Source organism: Acomys minous (assembly GCF_964271855.1).
Source record: "Acomys minous genome assembly, chromosome: 16".
In the NCBI taxonomy this organism is placed as follows: domain Eukaryota; kingdom Metazoa; phylum Chordata; class Mammalia; order Rodentia; family Muridae; genus Acomys; species Acomys minous.
The window spans coordinates 3,263,400-3,279,883 of record NC_140498.1 but is presented as its reverse complement, the minus strand read 5'-3'; positions in this window follow the sequence as shown (position 1 = coordinate 3,279,883).

Below are 16,484 nucleotides of genomic sequence, written 5' to 3'. Positions count from 1 at the left end.
ACGGTGGGCCGGAGTGGAGTTCATGTCAGGCAGGAGGGCCTACACGTGTTTGGAAATACAGGACGAGGTGAGGGGCCAAGCGGTAGGGAAAAACAAAACAAGGGCCAGGAGGCTGGGACACCTACCTGTTCTTTGAGTCCCCCGGGGCCACACCTAAGGTAGAGCCTTGTCGGACAGAGCAGCAACGTCCTCTTGAGCTGCTGCCACGCTGGGGAGGGGAGGACATAGCTCCTCCAGATTGTTTCACCCTGCTTCCTTCACTCTGACTTTTCTCTTTACTTTTGAAGTTCCTGAGCTCAGTACAGAACAGACTTGAGGGTGTCTTTTTTCAGCCAAAAGTGTGTAGCTGGCCGGTTAGCTCAGTTGGTTAGAGCGTGGTGCTAATAACGCCAAGGTCGCGGGTTCGATCCCCGTACGGGCCACAAGCTGGAAGCTTTTGTGGTATAATATTTTTACCTTAAAGGTTTAGTTCCTAGGACTGCTAGTTACGGAACGTATTGTTTGCAGTTTCTTTGAACCTCCTGGGACTTCTCATTGCAGAGCGTATCTTTTGTAGTTTCTTAAAACCTAAATTGCCAGCGGTCTTCAGTTAGGAAGAAATACCCTCCCGAGTCTGGAACGCCGCTGCTGCGTCTTCCTTTCCTACCTGATTTTACTGGATACCAGAGACTTGGGGAGGATCGGAAAGGAGGTTTCAAGGATTCGCAGCGCCAAGCCAAAAACCCAATCCGATCCTGCCCGGCTCTGCCCTCGTGCTACCTTCCTGCCTTCCGCTTTCAGGACTAAAACAGAGATAGCGGAAGAAGAGCACGAAGAGTAACAAAGGCATAGGATTAAAGAAGCCACCGAGGTTCTGTAGTCGTGGCCGAGTGGTTAAGGCGATGGACTAGAAATCCATTGGGGTCTCCCCGCGCAGGTTCGAATCCTGCCGACTACGTTCAGCCGAGACTTTTTATTTTTATTTTTTTTGGCGGGAGAAAGGTTTCGACTGCTTTATTATTCTGTCTCGAGTAAAAGCTGTGCAGCACCCTAAAAGTCCCCTCAGAATTCTAGAATCAGAGTTTAATCGTACCCGTCCCTTAGGTGTGGAATATCTCTACATTAATGGCAACCTCCATAGACAGAAAGTGGTTCAAGCCAAGTACTTTTCAGACTACACAGCGGGAGAGTGCAGTTTCAGCTGTCGATTGTAAAGTCCTGTAATGGATTTTAGGAGAACTTACTTCCGCCTTTGGCGCCGTGGCTTAGTTGGTTAAAGCGCCTGTCTAGTAAACAGGAGATCCTGGGTTCGAATCCCAGCGGTGCCTTTGTAGGACCTCAAATTCAATACGTGCTGTTTGTTTTCAGTTGGAACTAACCCTTTACCAATTTTATATATGAGCAAAATCCTGCGTGATTTCCAGACTTCCACAGCCTGCCTACCCTTTGACCTCACCCTCATGCTCTGTCTCTAAACCCATCATGCCTTCTGTGTTTGGACCGCTGCACTGTGTTGGGTCTTCATTGTTGTTTTTCGGGTTGAGGCCTCATAGTCAGTCTTCTATTTTGAATTTGTCATATAAAGTATATATTAAAACTTGGTGGGGGCGGGGCTGAAGAGATGGCTCAGCTGTAAAGGCACAGGCTGCTCTTCCAGAGGACCTGGCTTAGTGTAGGGGCGCACGCCTTTAATCCCAGCACTCGGGAGGCAGAGGCAGGTGGATTGCTGAGTTCGAGGCCAGCCTGGTCTACAAATTGAGTCCAGGACAGCCAAGGTTACACAAAGAGACCTTGTCTTAAAAAAACCAAAAAAGTAATAGATTACTTTTAATAACTTGGTGTGGATTCTAGATGCAGTGGGGTGGCAGGCAGGCCTTTCACATGAAGTGACTAGGTGAGTTAACAGGCTTGCCACCACCTAAGGGCTGGGACCTTGTGGAGAAGGAGTAAAGAGGGCTCGATGACCATGGGTCCACTGGGAGCCTCACGTGAGCAGGGCGGGCGCTTTCCGGCTGTACTGAGGTAGGTAATGAGGCCGAAAGTCATCAGGTGACATGTGCAAGATGCCCATGAGCATTAAAAGTTAAAAACAAAGTTATGTCTCAGTGGCTCGTGCCTATAACGCCAGCCCTCAGTCTGGCCGTCCTCACACAGCTACGCAAATGAGATCAAGCCCACCCCAGCTTAGTAAGATGCTACTTAAGACACACACACACACACACACACACACACACACACACACACACACACACACACGATGCTTAGGGAAGAACAATTTCTTAGTAAGGACGTGGATGAAGAAAGTCTCTGACAGGCAGGCTCCAGCAGCACAGCAGACACCAAGACTTCTTGTCCTATCCGAATGGCAGTCAGCAAGTGTGGCCGTTCAAGGCTAAACCCCGGAACTCTGTATTTCAGTGTAAAGCTTTGGCTCCTATTAAAATGTGAGACATTCTCATCAAAGTCTAGTGATAAGGGCACTTCCTAGTGTATAACAGCACACATTTGTACCTCGTAGGAAGCTAAAGAGGAATGTATAATTCAGTGGCCTTGGAGTCCGCGTATCTGTGAGTTCGAGGCCAGCCTGGTCTACAAAGCTCTTGTGGTGGCTAAACTGCGAAGTGCTTGCCTTGCTTCTCCTCCTGGTATAATCTGCTGAGATGTGAAACAGACAAGATTAAATCCCTAGTTTGTGTCCACGTTTCGGACGGCACATACCTAGTTACACGGGAGGAATCTGATCCTGTGAGCTGGGAACACGGGTCTCTAGTGCTGGCAAGCCTACCCTGGGAGGCCTTCTAGGCTTCAGGGATTTCTCTTTGTTCTGACTTCCAGCTGGGCATTGACAGGTGCAGCTGTGGCCTCACTGGCCCCAGTTCCTGAAATAACGACACTATGACGTTATTATTTATGAATAAATGCCTAGGCCACAAGCTTCTGCGGTTCCCGACTAGCTCCTAACTTATTCTACCCGTTTATTCTATTGCGTGTGGGCCACGTGGCTGGTCACCTCTCCTCACTTTCATCCGCCCATCTTCCTCAGGGTGCAGGGTGAATCTCCCACCTCTGATGCTATCCCAGAGTTCATTTCTCTCTGTGGGAACTCCCACCTCCCTATCTTTCTAAAATCCTAAACAACGTAAGCTTAATTCTGAGACTATAAATATGTAGCTACGACCCCATCAGAGACTTGAGAAGGAATAAGCATTACCTGAGCATGCAGGAAGTGAAGTTAGCAGCTTCCAAAATCATAGAAACGACAGAGACAGACAGCTGCCTGGACAGAAGCCCAAGTTCTCCTTGCAATGTTGCAGCCTCGTCCTCAGACTTCCGGCCCAAAGTATCTGACAGACTGTGTGTGTGTGTGTGTGTGTGTGTGTGTGTGTGTGTGTGTGTGTCAGGAATTATGAAGGACTGCCTACCTTATCTTAGCAAAGCTCGGCTACTGACTTCCCTGTGACTAGTTAGCCCGTGTTTGGACAGCATGCTGTCTGCAGTTGAGGCAAGCACAGTTTCTTGCCCAGTGGCCAGCTTGCCACATTTGAAGCAAACTCCATATGGGGGTTCTTTGATGTTCATCACGTTCTCTGAAGTAGAATGGGCATGCTGCCAGGAGCTGACAAACAGAAGCCTTTTATTAATAGACCATCCTTCACTGGAGAGATGGCTCAGAAGTTAAGAGCACTCCTTGCTCTTCCAAAGGTCCTGAGTTCAATTCCCAGCAATGACAGGGTGGCTCCTAACCATCTATAATGTGATCTTATTCCCTCTTCTGGCCTGCAGATGCACATGCAGGGAAGCATTGTATACATAATAATAAATAAATCTCAGTACCAGGTGCAACTTTTCAAAATAATACTAATAATAATGATTTATTTATTATTATACAGTATTTTGTCTCTCTTTGAACTCTCTTTGTAGGCCAGGCTGGCCTTGAACTCACAGAGATCCGACTGCCTCCCAAGTGCTGGGATTAAAGGCGTGCGCCACCACACCCCACTCTGTAGCTGTACTTTGTAATGCTTTTGTGATCAGGAGAATTTGGTTGCAATGTTGGACTGCTGAGTCAGGATCTGTCGAAAGGATTGCCGGGTTGAGGGTTGAGCGCTGACGGAAGGCCGTATCAGATGCAGGGCGGGTTAAGGGCTGATCCTGTGCCAGCCTGGCATTCGACGACAGCTGGAAGTCAGGTGGGTCCTTTAGAGGGGTAGCAGTCACCAGTTCTTGTCCCATAGTGATCTCATCTGCATCCTTAACCAATGGGGCGGTGGCTGCCACAATCTGGAGACAGGGAGGCCAGCCTTGGGCTACCACCAGGCCCAGTGTCTTTCACAAATAGGCCGCCGGCCTTTTCCATGGGCCCAAGGTCTGGGCAGTGACTCCTTTAGCCAGGCCCTTGTTTTTGTCCACACATGGATGCAATGGTATATAAAGGTCAGGTAACGCCAGAGTCTGCAAATCCTGTTGACCCAAGCATCCCCTCACCTATCTCGGTTGGTGGCGACAGGATCGGTCAACACAGTCTCTTTCCATGCCAAGGGCAACATTCATTGGCCAACCTTGAGAATGTGACCCAGGCAAGCCGCCTCTGATTGGCTGACTTGGGCCTTCCTGGCCTATACTCTTGGACCCCAGATGACTGGGTTCTTGCAGTAGGTCTCGGGTAGCCTCCTGGCAAGTCTCCAATGTTGCAGCTGTGAGGAGATCAGTCTACGTAAGGAACGAGGCTTCCTTGGGGGTGGCCGCGTCTCTATTCACCCAGGTCTGCATGCAGGGCCTCATGGAAGACGCTCAGTGGGGTCTTGAATCCCTGTGGGAGGCGAGTCCAAGCGAGCTGCCATATCATGCCATTCAAAGGCAAAGAGAGGCTTGCTCACCGGTGCCAGGGGCAGGCTAAAGAAAGAATCCTTCAGGTCCAGGATGGTGTGGGCTGTTTGTTGAGGAGGCAGACCACTCAGCGAGATGTGTAGGGGTTTGGCAAGGCGGGATGCAGGCCCTCTACCCGTTTGTTGACCTCCCCAAGGTCCTGCACCGGTTGATAATCATTTGAAAGGGACTGTCCAGTTGTGGCAGGCCACCAGGATTGCCTGCCTCCCAATGTCTGTTGATGTACATGATCTTTTTTTTTTTTTTTTTTTTTTTTTGATGTATATGATTCTTACCTCCTGGGGCACTGGGTATTGCCTGACTCGGGCAGGAGGAGCCCCTGTTTTTAGTTGTGCAATGACTGGGGCTCTATGTTGGGCCAAGCCTGCTGGATTTTCTGCCCAGACATCAGGGGATCGCATTCAGAAATTAATCTAAAAAGGAGCCATCAGTTGGGGGGGTCGTGGGGGTTATGGCTGGCGATATAGTTTATATTCTTCCCGTGCTAAAGTCAGGGCATGGATGGGGCCAGTGGAGCCCATAACTTGACTCCTTCTGGTCCAAAATAGATCTGAGCTCCCATATTGGTCAGGAGGTCTCGCCCCAATAGCGGATGGGGGCACCCTGGAATCCCCACGAATGGGTTACCGGTTCCTATTCTTTGGGTAATCCACAGGTAAGGCTCAGTTCCTGTGGCCCCGTTGGTTGTTTTGATACTGCATGTTGGGTTCCGTATCCACCAGGAAGTCCACAGGCTCCCGCTCCCCCTTCAAGGTTACCCAGGGTGCACGGAGGGGTTTTGAGCCCCAACATCCTCCATCATCCACCTCATCAATTTCCTCTACTTCAAGAACCTTAGGGCTATTTCTTTTCTTGGGGCATTTGTGCCCTATTTCTTTGTTGTTGTTGTTGTTGTTTTCGAGACGGGGTTCCTCTGTGTAGCCTTGGCTGTCCTGGACTCACTCTGTAGACCAGGCTGGCCTCGAACTCACAGTGATCCTCCTGCCTCTGCCCCCCTCCCCCCCCCCCCCGAATGCTGGGATTAAAGGCGGGCGCCACCATGCCCGGCTTTGTGCCATTTCCTTGCAGTATGCACATTGATTCTTCTGCAAAGGTTGGCGGGCGGGGGAGTTAGCTGCTCCCTGGCCCCTCGCCATCTTGCGGCTGCATGCCAAAGGCTTACCTCAGTTTCGTCCCCGCTAGTGTTTGGAGTTTGTCCGGGAAGCACCACTTAGCCAGGAGGGTCTGGATTAATCCTCGTGTGTCTGTCTGTCCTCCTCAGTTTCCCAGTTGTTGTAGACCTTTTCCGCTACGGCAACCAATTCACTCCCGTTCTTACCGATAAATCCGTCCAGCCTCTGCAGCTTCCGGTGGATGCTTGTGTAAGGAATGCCAGGTTGATTGCTGACTGGTGCTCTGGGTCATTGCGCATGTTGATTTGGTAGGCTTCTAGAAGCCTCTGCAGGTAGCTCCTAGGGGACTCATCTTTCCCCTCTACTATCTCAGTTGTCTTAGACAAATTTATGGGTTGCCTTGGCGGCCTCCCGTTAGAACCTGGCGGTAGACCCGGAGCTGGTCTCTACCTGTGCGCATGCGTACGGCGGTCCCGGTCCAGCCTGTCCAAGGGGGAAGCTGTGTCAACTTGTGTTGGGGTCTGTGCTCCCGGAACCAGTGTCCAGGAGGATTCTAAAATGCGGTTCCTCTCCTCGACAACAAAGAGGGTCTGAAAGGGTTGCTGACAACCATCCCATGTGGGCTGCTGTGTCACCGTTACGGAATTTGTGAGCTCAATAAGGCCTGAGAGCTTCTCAGAAAAACTGGAGTCGCCAGTTAAACAAATCACTGGTAGAGACACAGTAGGGACACAGGTCTGGGATTGGTAACCATCCTGACTTGGTGGGGCCGTGGGGTGCAGAAGCAAGGTCGCCATGGATTCTGGTCGATGCCCGGCACATGATGGAGTGTGTGGCGGCTCCCTTGGGGGTCTGGAGACTTCCACTGTCCCTCCCCCTGCGTGGGGATTCTGAAGATTCTCTCTTTCTTCCTCTCTCTGTGTAAGACCCCCAGCACGGTGGCCTTAACGTGGAGACCCCCACCAAGAACCAGCGAGACCAAGATTTCGGTTGCAACACGCAAGAGGCTTTATTGCAGGGGGTCGGGTACCCGGGCGTCTCAGTCTCTGGAGAGGCTGGCGCGCCGAGCGAGTCTTTCGGGGGGCCTTTTATAGGGATTTGAGCGGGAAGCGCGGGTACAGAAGCGAGAAGCATAGTTACAGGGCTCTGATTGGTAGATTTAAATGAGGCGAGGTTATGGCCCGGTCATCAGATGGGCTCTGGGAACAGGGAAGTTTACCCGTTCTCTGGGCCAGGTGGCCGACCACAAATATTCTGTTTGACAAGGACAAACTGTTTCTGTTATTTCAGCATGTTTCCTTTTCCTCTGGGCCCCAGGCCTCATTTTATCCCGGGAACCCATTATTCTAGTCTTGCCTTGCAAGATAGCGTTACTGCTGCTATGCTTGCTATGGCGGGTGCACAGGGGAGGGGGTCTTACATCTGCTCCTACCCTTCTGTCTTTCTCCATTTCTCCTCCCCCAACCCCCCCCTCCCCGCTTTCTTCCTCTTTCCCAGCCCCCATCTTCCCCTTTGATCTGGGTCTGGTGGGGGAGGGGCAAAGGTCCCAACAACGATGGTGTGCAGCCTTCTGTCTGGTTTCTCTCTCACCAGGAGAGCCACCTAGGATGGGGGAAGGGGGGATTTCAAGCAGGCAGGGGGGCTCTCCACCAAATACTGCCAAGTAACTATACAGGCACCTGATCTGGATGCCCTGGCCTCGCAAAGACAACCTCCTTGACCCGATGAGTCTGTCCTCTGGCCATCCAACCTTGAACGTTGGCCATTCATTCCTGCGAAAATGTAGGCAACCTCCCCGTATAAACAAGCAGACTATTAGCATCCCCTGGCCGTCTGAACGAGGGCCAGAGGGGTGGTCTGCGCTTGGTCCATTTTCTGAGACCGGAAGTACGGCAATAAGACAACAATGAGGAAAAAAATAAAAAAAAGACGATGATCTCCAGGCGTACGCCTTTAATCCCAGCACTTGGGAAGCAGAGGCAGGTGGATCACTAGTGTGAGTTCGAGGCCAGCCTGGACTACAAAAGCGAGTCCAAAGCCGGGCGGTGGTGGCACACGCCTTTAATCCCAGCACTTGGGAGGCAGAGGCAGGTGGATCGCTGTAAATTCGAGGCCAGGCTGGTCTACAAAGCGAGTCCAGAACAGCCAAGGCTACATAGAGAGACCCTGTCTCGAAAAAACAAAAAAACAAAAAAACAAAAAACAAAACAAAACAAAAAAGGCAGCCATGATCACAAACAGGCAGGCTGAGAAGCAGATGCTTCCGTCCTATGCTGGCTCAGTGAGAAAATGAAACCGGTGGCAGAGCCAGGGCCCCTCTCAGGAGCTCTGTCGGGTACACCTGCACCCCTAGAAAAGGGCATCAGATCCCTATGTAGAGCCACCACGTGGTTGCCAGGAATTGAATTCAGGACCTCTGGAAGAGCAGGACCAAGTGCTCTTAACTGACCAAAAGGAATTAAAATCCATTGTCACTAAAGGCAAGGTTTTAAAAAATAGGCTTGAAGGCCTGCGCACCGCACCGCTGCAGGGAGGGCCGACCTTTCTGCCCACCGGAGATATGGCTGCTAGGGAACCAGACCAAAGGGTCCCCAGCTTGGATAGCCCAGCTCTCCCACGGGGCAGGACTGAAACCCAAAACCAGATGCTCCCCGCCCCCCAAAGGGAGAACAAAGAAGGCCAGAGCTGTTTGTGATTTTGGTGAACTCTGGTAACCTATTGTTTTAATACACAAGATCCCCTTATGTATCTTAACCAATAGGCATTTGCCGAGCTGGGACCCCCCCTGCTTTGGGGTGTTGGGGGGTAGGGAACGACTCATATATTACCCTCAGACCAGAGTGCGGGGTCGCCTCTGGATAGCACTGCATTGGTGTCGTCTCCACTCGAGAAAAGGGCACACACAACATAACTGTAAGACCCCCAGCACGGTGGTCTTAACGTGGAGACCCCCACCAAGAACCAGTGAGACCAAGGTTTCGGTTGCAACACGCAAGAGGCTTTATTGCAGGGGGTCGGGTACCCGGGCGTCTCAGTCTCTGGAGAGGCTGGCGCGCCGAGCGAGTCTTTCGGGGGCCTTTTATAGGGATTTGAGCGGGAAGTGCGGGTACAGAAGCGAGAAGCATAGTTACAGGGCTCTGATTGGTAAATTTAAATGAGGCGAGGTTATGGCCCGGTCATCAGATGGGCTCTAGGAACAGGGGAGTTTACCCGTTCTCTGGGCCAGGTGGTCGACCATAAATATCTTGTTTGACATGAAGTGAGGTTATGGCCCGGTCATCAAATGGGCTCTGGGAACAGGGGAGTTTACCCATTCCCTGGGCCAGATGGCCGACCATAAATATCCTGTTTGACAAGGACAAACTGTTTCTGTTATCTCAGCATGCTTTTATTTTTCTCCTCTGGGCCCCAGGCCTCATCTTATCCCGGGAACCTATTATTCTAGTCTTGCCTTGCAAGATAGCGTTACTGCTGCTATGCTTGCTATGGCGGGTGCACAGGGGAGGGGGTCTTACAATAACCACTGAGCCATCTCTCCAGGCCATGCCTTATTTCTTTAAATTTATTTAATCCTCTAAGAACTTCATTTTACTCATTTTAAACTATATCTATGATGTTTTGTTGGACCTCCGCGCCCAACTCGGGAAGGGGGTCGCAGCCAGAGACCACGCAAAATACACCACACTGACGCAAAAGCAAAGGTTTATTGCTGACGCGTTACAGAAAGACAGGATTCTTCCGTTTTCTATTCATTTTCCTTCTTTACCATTAAAGCATAGTTTCACTTTTTTTTTTTTAACCTCTTCGGAAGTTTTGCCGCCTCGGATTTCCTCTTGTCTCTGTCTGTGTTCGGCTTCTCCTTCCCGCGCAGTGACTAGCCTGGTCTCTGTCTTTCAGACAAGACTCGTTAACTGGGATGCCCGACCCCCTCCCCGCTGGCGACACGCTGCACCACCCTCTTCGGGTCGGTCCCTAGGCTTTTCCCGCGTGGGCCTGAATTGGGCTGCGGTTTTCCCTGGGCAGCCTAGCTCTCTCTCTTTGTTTGGGAGAAGCCCTAGCCACGGTGCCCTGAGGCTCCCATCGCAGCGAGGCTCTAGCGCCCGCTTGCCCAGTGCTCGTCCACGCGTGCCCGGTTCCCGAAATAACGACTTTATTCTATTCTATTCTCTGTTTGCCACAGGGCTGGTTACCTCCGGTCAGTTGCACATGTCTCCCTCGGAGCCGCCGGGCAAATCTGCCGCCGCGGAGCGGGTCGCAGAGTCTCCTGTGGGAAGTCCCACCCCCCCAGTCTCCTGCCTCAGCTGATAGGCCATCGGCCTTTTATTGACAGGTGGTACTTCCATACAGGTCACAGGAGCCTGTGGCTGCGGGGTGAGCTACCAAACTCTAACCCAGCGCCTGCCTCTGTCTCCGCAGTCAGACTAAGGCGGGGATGCAAGAAAAGCTACAGGCTGTGGGGGATAAACAAATGGTGAACTACCCCCTCCCCCTTCCCCAAATGTCATCTTGCACCAAGCCTCTGTCTTGCCCCCATGGTGAACTCCACCCTTTCCCCATGTTGCTGTTCCTCAAGTTCTCCGAAAGCCCACAAAAGAACGCCTGGTAAAAATCTCCCTTACACCCGGGGCCAAGCAATCAGGGGCAAACCCCACAGTAGAATAAAATTTCCCTTGCGAGGGGCAGGTGGATCGCGGTGAGTTCGAGGCCAGCCTGGTCTACGAAGCGAGTCCAGGACAGCCAAGGCTACACAGAGAGACCCTGTCTTGAAAAACAAAACAAAACAAAAAATTCCCCTTGCGGTCTGGCCTACAACTCCCTTACCCAACCATATAACGGCAAGGCTTGGAAAGCCCCGCTTGCGGTTTTTGCCTTTATAAGTCCTGTACCCCTAAGAGTCGGGGCGACACCTGCTCCCAGCTGCTGGGGGGATCTGTGGGTCCGAGCTCCAAGGCTTGTGCAATAAAAGACCCTGTGTAAATTGCATCCGGCTGATTCCCGGTGGTCTTCGGGGGAGGGGAGGGGGGGGTGTCTCGCGACTTGGGCATAACCAAGTCCACCCGGGGTGCTCAGGACTCAGTCCCTAGCCGCCCCACGCAGGGTGTTCAGGACTCGGTCCCTGGCCGCCCCACGCAGGGTGCTCAGGACTCGGTCCCTGGCCGCCCTACGCAGGGTGCTCAGGACTCGGTCCCTGGCCGCCCCACCCGGGGTGCTCAGGACTCGGTCCCTGGCCGCCCCACGCAGGGTGCTCAGGACTCGGTCCCTGGCCGTCCCACGCAGGGTGCTCAGGACTCGGCCCCTGGCCGCCCCACGCGGGGTGCTCAGGACTCGGCCAGTGGCCGCCCCACGCGGGGTGCTCAGGACTCGGCCCCTGGCCGCCCCACGCGGGGTGCTCAGGACTCGGTCCCACAGATTAACGTGAAAGCACAGTACAGGACCCTGGGCCGCCGCGGAGCTCCGGGCAGGGACCTCGGGGCAGCGGGTGGCAGGTGGGGAACGCGCCGTGTCCGTGGCACACCGGTCCCGCAGAGACACGCAGCACGGCCGCCGACCCGGCTGCGAGGGGCTTTGCGGGAGGAGGCCTCGCAACGCGGTCCCACGGGGTCCACGGCAGGGCTGGTCCGACCTCTATAGGCATCTGCCCGCCGTGCAGTGTGTCGGCTCGTTGGTCTAGGGGTATGATTCTCGCTTCGGGTGTGAGAGGTCCCGGGTTCAAATCCCGGACGAGCCCACTCTACATTGTTTTGTTGGTTTTATTTTTGCCTTGCTTTCCAAGGACTTCGACTTCCCGGAAGGTTAGCGCAGGGCGTCCGCTTTTAGTCAAGTCTCTTGATTCTGCTGCCTGCCTCCCAGCCGGAGGTTGGAAATCAGGTTGGCCAGTGCCCGTCTTGTGATTGTGGTGATGAGGGGCGGGTTTCCACGGGCGTGGAGACCGTCTGTGCCTTCCGCTCGCTCCTGATGTTCTCGGGCTTTCCGGGGACTCCCTCTCGGTTGGTGTCTATAGCAGGCGTGGGTTTCGGATTACTCACTTTGGGCGCCTGGAACGAAAAGGCGGTAAAACCGGCACTTGGATCGCAGATCAGGGATCTAGAGAGACGCTGTTTCAGCTTACTCCTCGTTAGTATAGTGGTGAGTATCCCCGCCTGTCACGCGGGAGACCGGGGTTCGATTCCCCGACGGGGAGGAGCGTGCCGCTTTTTTTTTTCTTCTTTTAAACGTTAATTTTCGTTTACTTATTGAGAATCCCGGGAGCCGCCAGTCGTGGTTTAAGCAAGCGGCGGCGCCGCGTGGCTCTGCAAAGGCCAGGTTTTAGCTTCGCTTTGTCCCCGGAGCACCTAGGTCTGAGTTTGCACCGCAACCGTCGCAGTCTGTGCTTCCGGAGCAAATGTCATGGGCCGGACGGATGACAGCGGTTGTGCAGCAGTGGCCACCATGGCTCAGTTGGCTCCGAGGCAAAAGGTTCCTCTGGACATCGAGATGCACTCACTTAGGGAAACAAAGGGAAATTAAAAAAGAAAAAAAAAAGTAGTACTGCGTTGGCCGGGAATCGAACCCGGGTCAACTGCTTGGAAGGCAGCTATGCTCACCACTATACCACCAACGCAGACAGGGAGAGTAGTTGCGGCGAACCTATTTCTACTCATCGTCTCGCGTGTCTCGCCGCTGTGTTAATTTGAGTGACCGTGCTGAAAGCAGGAGCGAGAAAATCAAGATCCAGAGAAACTAAAGAAAACGTTTTTGGGTTTTAGTCAGTCGTTACCGCAACTGGGATTAAACGTTAAACTCTGTTTAGGAGTCGGTGACACCATGATGACATCACCTCTAGGAAAAAAAGTTCCACACACTGAAGTCGCTTTTTTGAGTGAGCTAAAGGAGGCCCAGGGGTGGCCAGCTGGCCTTTCTGCCGCGCGCACCTACGCACACTGCCTCGCTCAGCCACGCTTGACTTCTACCGCGGGCGCGAGCGTCTCACGGCGCAGGAGACTCCTGTTCAGGTACACCACCAGCACCGGCCCGCAGGGAGGCCTCGTGGCGCAACGGTAGCGCGTCTGACTCCAGATCAGAAGGTTGCGTGTTCAAATCACGTCGGGGTCACTCTTGCTAATTGTTTTCCGACTATCCGCGTGGTAGGACCTCCAAAGGAAAAAAAAAAACCCTTCATATTACACGAACACCTTTTCTTTCTCTTCAAAGCTTGTAAGGATTGTTGAGGGTTTTATTCCTTTTTCCAGTTTTTTCCAAAATAGCAATACCTTTAGTTTAATAAATGTTTAGATATCCTAACAGGAATTGTTAGTGAACAGCCCCCCCATTCTTTCTCAAGAAGATGTATTTATGGTAATAAATGTTCTGTATTCGGAAAAAAAATGTAGCATAGTTAATTTAAAATAATAAGAGATGGCTCAGAGGTTAAGAGTACCGGCCTGCTCTTCCAGATATCCTGAGTTCAATTTCTAGCAACCACATGGTATCTCTCAACTACCTATAATGTGATCTGATGCCCTCTTCTGACCTTCAGGTAGGGAACTGTATGTGTATTAATAAATAAATATTTTTTTAAAAAATAGTCATTTATATTATCCCAAACCAATATTTTCACTGTGGACTGCTATGCTTGTGTTTATTGGTAGTGTTAACAGTTTTGTCCCGTTATTTTTACCCAACTGGTGTTTTAAGCAATTTTTCTGAAGTTGGTCATTTTGGCTACCTAATTATCTGCACCTTTTTCTTACTGTTTTTAAAAACAAACAAAAAAGGCCGGGCGTGGTGGCGCACGCCTTTAATCCCAGCACTCGGGAGGCAGAGGCAGGCGGATCGCTGTGAGTTCGAGGCCAGCCTGGTCTACAAAGCGAGTCTAGGACAGCCAAGGCTACACAGAGAAACCTTGTCTCAAAAAACCAAAATAAATAAATAAATAAATAAATAAATAAATAAAAACAAACAAACAAAAATAAATAAATAAATTAATTAATTAAAATCAAAATTTCCCACCAGCATCACTTTTTTGGGATCTTGGAGGGTCGTTGGAGTTCTTGCTTTTTTGTGAGGCTCTCCTGTAGCCCCTGCGGGCCTGGGAAGCTTTTGTAGCTGACCTTGACCTCTAGATCCTGCGCTCTGCACGGCCAGGCCCTGACCTTACAGGCTTTCGCTCCCAGCTCTTTTTTTTTTTTTTTTTTTGCCTTGACTGAATAACACCTGTCGTGTGAACTCCTGGAGTTTTAGTTTTAGGTTAAGACTTTTTCTTAGCTGTCCTCCTGCCTTTAAAGGAACAAGAAACTTTTTCAAGCCTAAGTGAACTCCAGTGCTGTTGTCTTGTGTTCCAAGTTCAAGTCTCGAAGCTGTGAGTGTTTGGGGAGCAGGTCACCAAGCCTTGGAAAACTGTGGGAAATCAAGCACTTTCTGCTCACAGCGGAGCAGAAGGATGCCAACTCCATCAAGAGCAGCAAGATCAAGGTGATGTGAAGTCCGAGGTTCAATGCATCAGGTCACGCCCTGGTCAGCACGGGGGGGGGGGGGGGGGGGGGCCCATCAGCTGAAGCCGGCCTGCCCCGAGGGTTGGCAGTGAAGGAGCTGAAATGAACCAGACCTCTGCATTTGACTGTTAAAAACCCCGGAAGGTCAAAAAAGAAAAGAAAATTTAAGTTCAATTTTTTGTTGTTGTTGTTTTACTATTTTTATTATATTATTTTGTATTCCTGGCTTGGAGCTTACTGTGTAAACCAAATGGGCCTTGACTCCAAAACGCTGGAATTACAGGTGTTGAGCACACCACCGTGGGGGGGTCCAAAATGTAGCTTCTTTCCAGACTCTCCCTCCCCCCCCCCTCTCTCTGTTATTGTTGTTTTTCAAAGACAGGGCTTCTCTGTGTGGCCTTGGCTGTCCTGGACTTGCCTTGTAGAATTTATATAGATTTGGCTGCCTCTGCTTCCCTGAGTGCTGGGATTACAGGAGTGGACCATCTTGCCTTCTTGCCTGGCTTTTGTTTGTTTGTTTGTTTTTAAAGCAGAACAAAAGACACAAAGAAGGGAAAGAGAAACCCAAGCCCAACTCATATACACCCCCACCGCACACAGAAATACACACAAGTGACGGGCGGTGGTGGCGCACGCCTTTAGTCCCAGCACTCCGGAGGCAGAGGCAGGCGGATCTCTGTGAGTTCGAGGCCAGCCTGGTCTACAGAGTGAGTCCAGGACAGCCAAGGCTACACAGAGAACCTTGTCTCGAGGGAAAATACACACACACACACACACACACACACACACACACACACACAAGCCTCGGCTTCTCAGATAGCTACACCTTGGTCAGTGTGGCAGGGGATCTTAGCGGAAGGTCTGGGCCTCACAACACTGCCCACACAACAGACCACGGCATCTACGCCTGCCAACTACAGTCTATGCCTCCTCCTTTCTCTCCCTCCTGCTCAGTCACTTTGGAAGACAGAGGCATTCAGTGGATTTATTTACTATGCATGTACACAATGTACAAGCATCAGATGGCATTGTAGATGGTTGTGAGCCACCCACGTGGGTGCTGGGAACTGAACTCAGTACCTCTGAAGAGCAGTCAGCGCTCTTAACCTCTGAGCCGTCTCTCCAGACCCAGCTGTCTTTCTTGCAGAAGTTGTATATGCCAGAGCTTTGCAGCCCCAAAATAACTTTGATTCATCCCACTCATGTGAAATATCCACCCTTGGCAGGAAAACCGTGAAAACACCCCCTCATGGGCACCTTTAATGTTACTTGGCCAGTAGAGTCCACATCTGCCATGACTCAAGTGTTAGAATGAAAATCAAGAATTAACTCATCGGGAATTGCTAATTTATAGAACTAGAAAACTTATTTAATTTAAGCCCCCTGCCCGCAACCCCTCTCTGTGTAGCCCTGGACTCACTTTGTATACCAGGCTGGCCTCAAACTCACAGAGACCCACCTGCCTCTGTTGGGATTAAAGGCGTGCGCTGCCATGCCAGGCTTTTAGGAGTGAATAATTCATGCTTTAGCCTGGAAGTCCTGGCTATCCTTCTGCCTCTAGAATTACAAGCCTCTTGTTTGAATTAGAAAACCTAAAGGATTTTTATTTTTTTATTTGTTTTTTGGTTTTTTGAGACAGGGTTTCTCTGTGTAGCCTTGGCTGTCCTAGACTCACTTTGTAGACCAGGCTAGCCTTGAACTCACATCTTCTCTGTGTAGCCTTGGCTGTCCTGGACTTGCTTTGTAGACCAGGCTGGCCTTGAACTCACATCCATCTACGTGCCTCTGCCTCCCGAGTGCTGGGATTAAAGGCATGCTCCACCACGCCGGGCTGAAACCCTAAAGGATTTTAAAGAACAAAATCGTAACGGCACACAAGCAAACCTTTGCAGGAGAGTGGATTTGAGTGTGCCTACCCCAGGGATGTGGCACATGATGGGATTTTTTTGGACTGTGTTCCAGTACCACAGCTATCGGGGAACTAGCACAGAAAGATCCGCCGGCTGAAAGCTCTTTCTAGGAACTTGAAGGACAC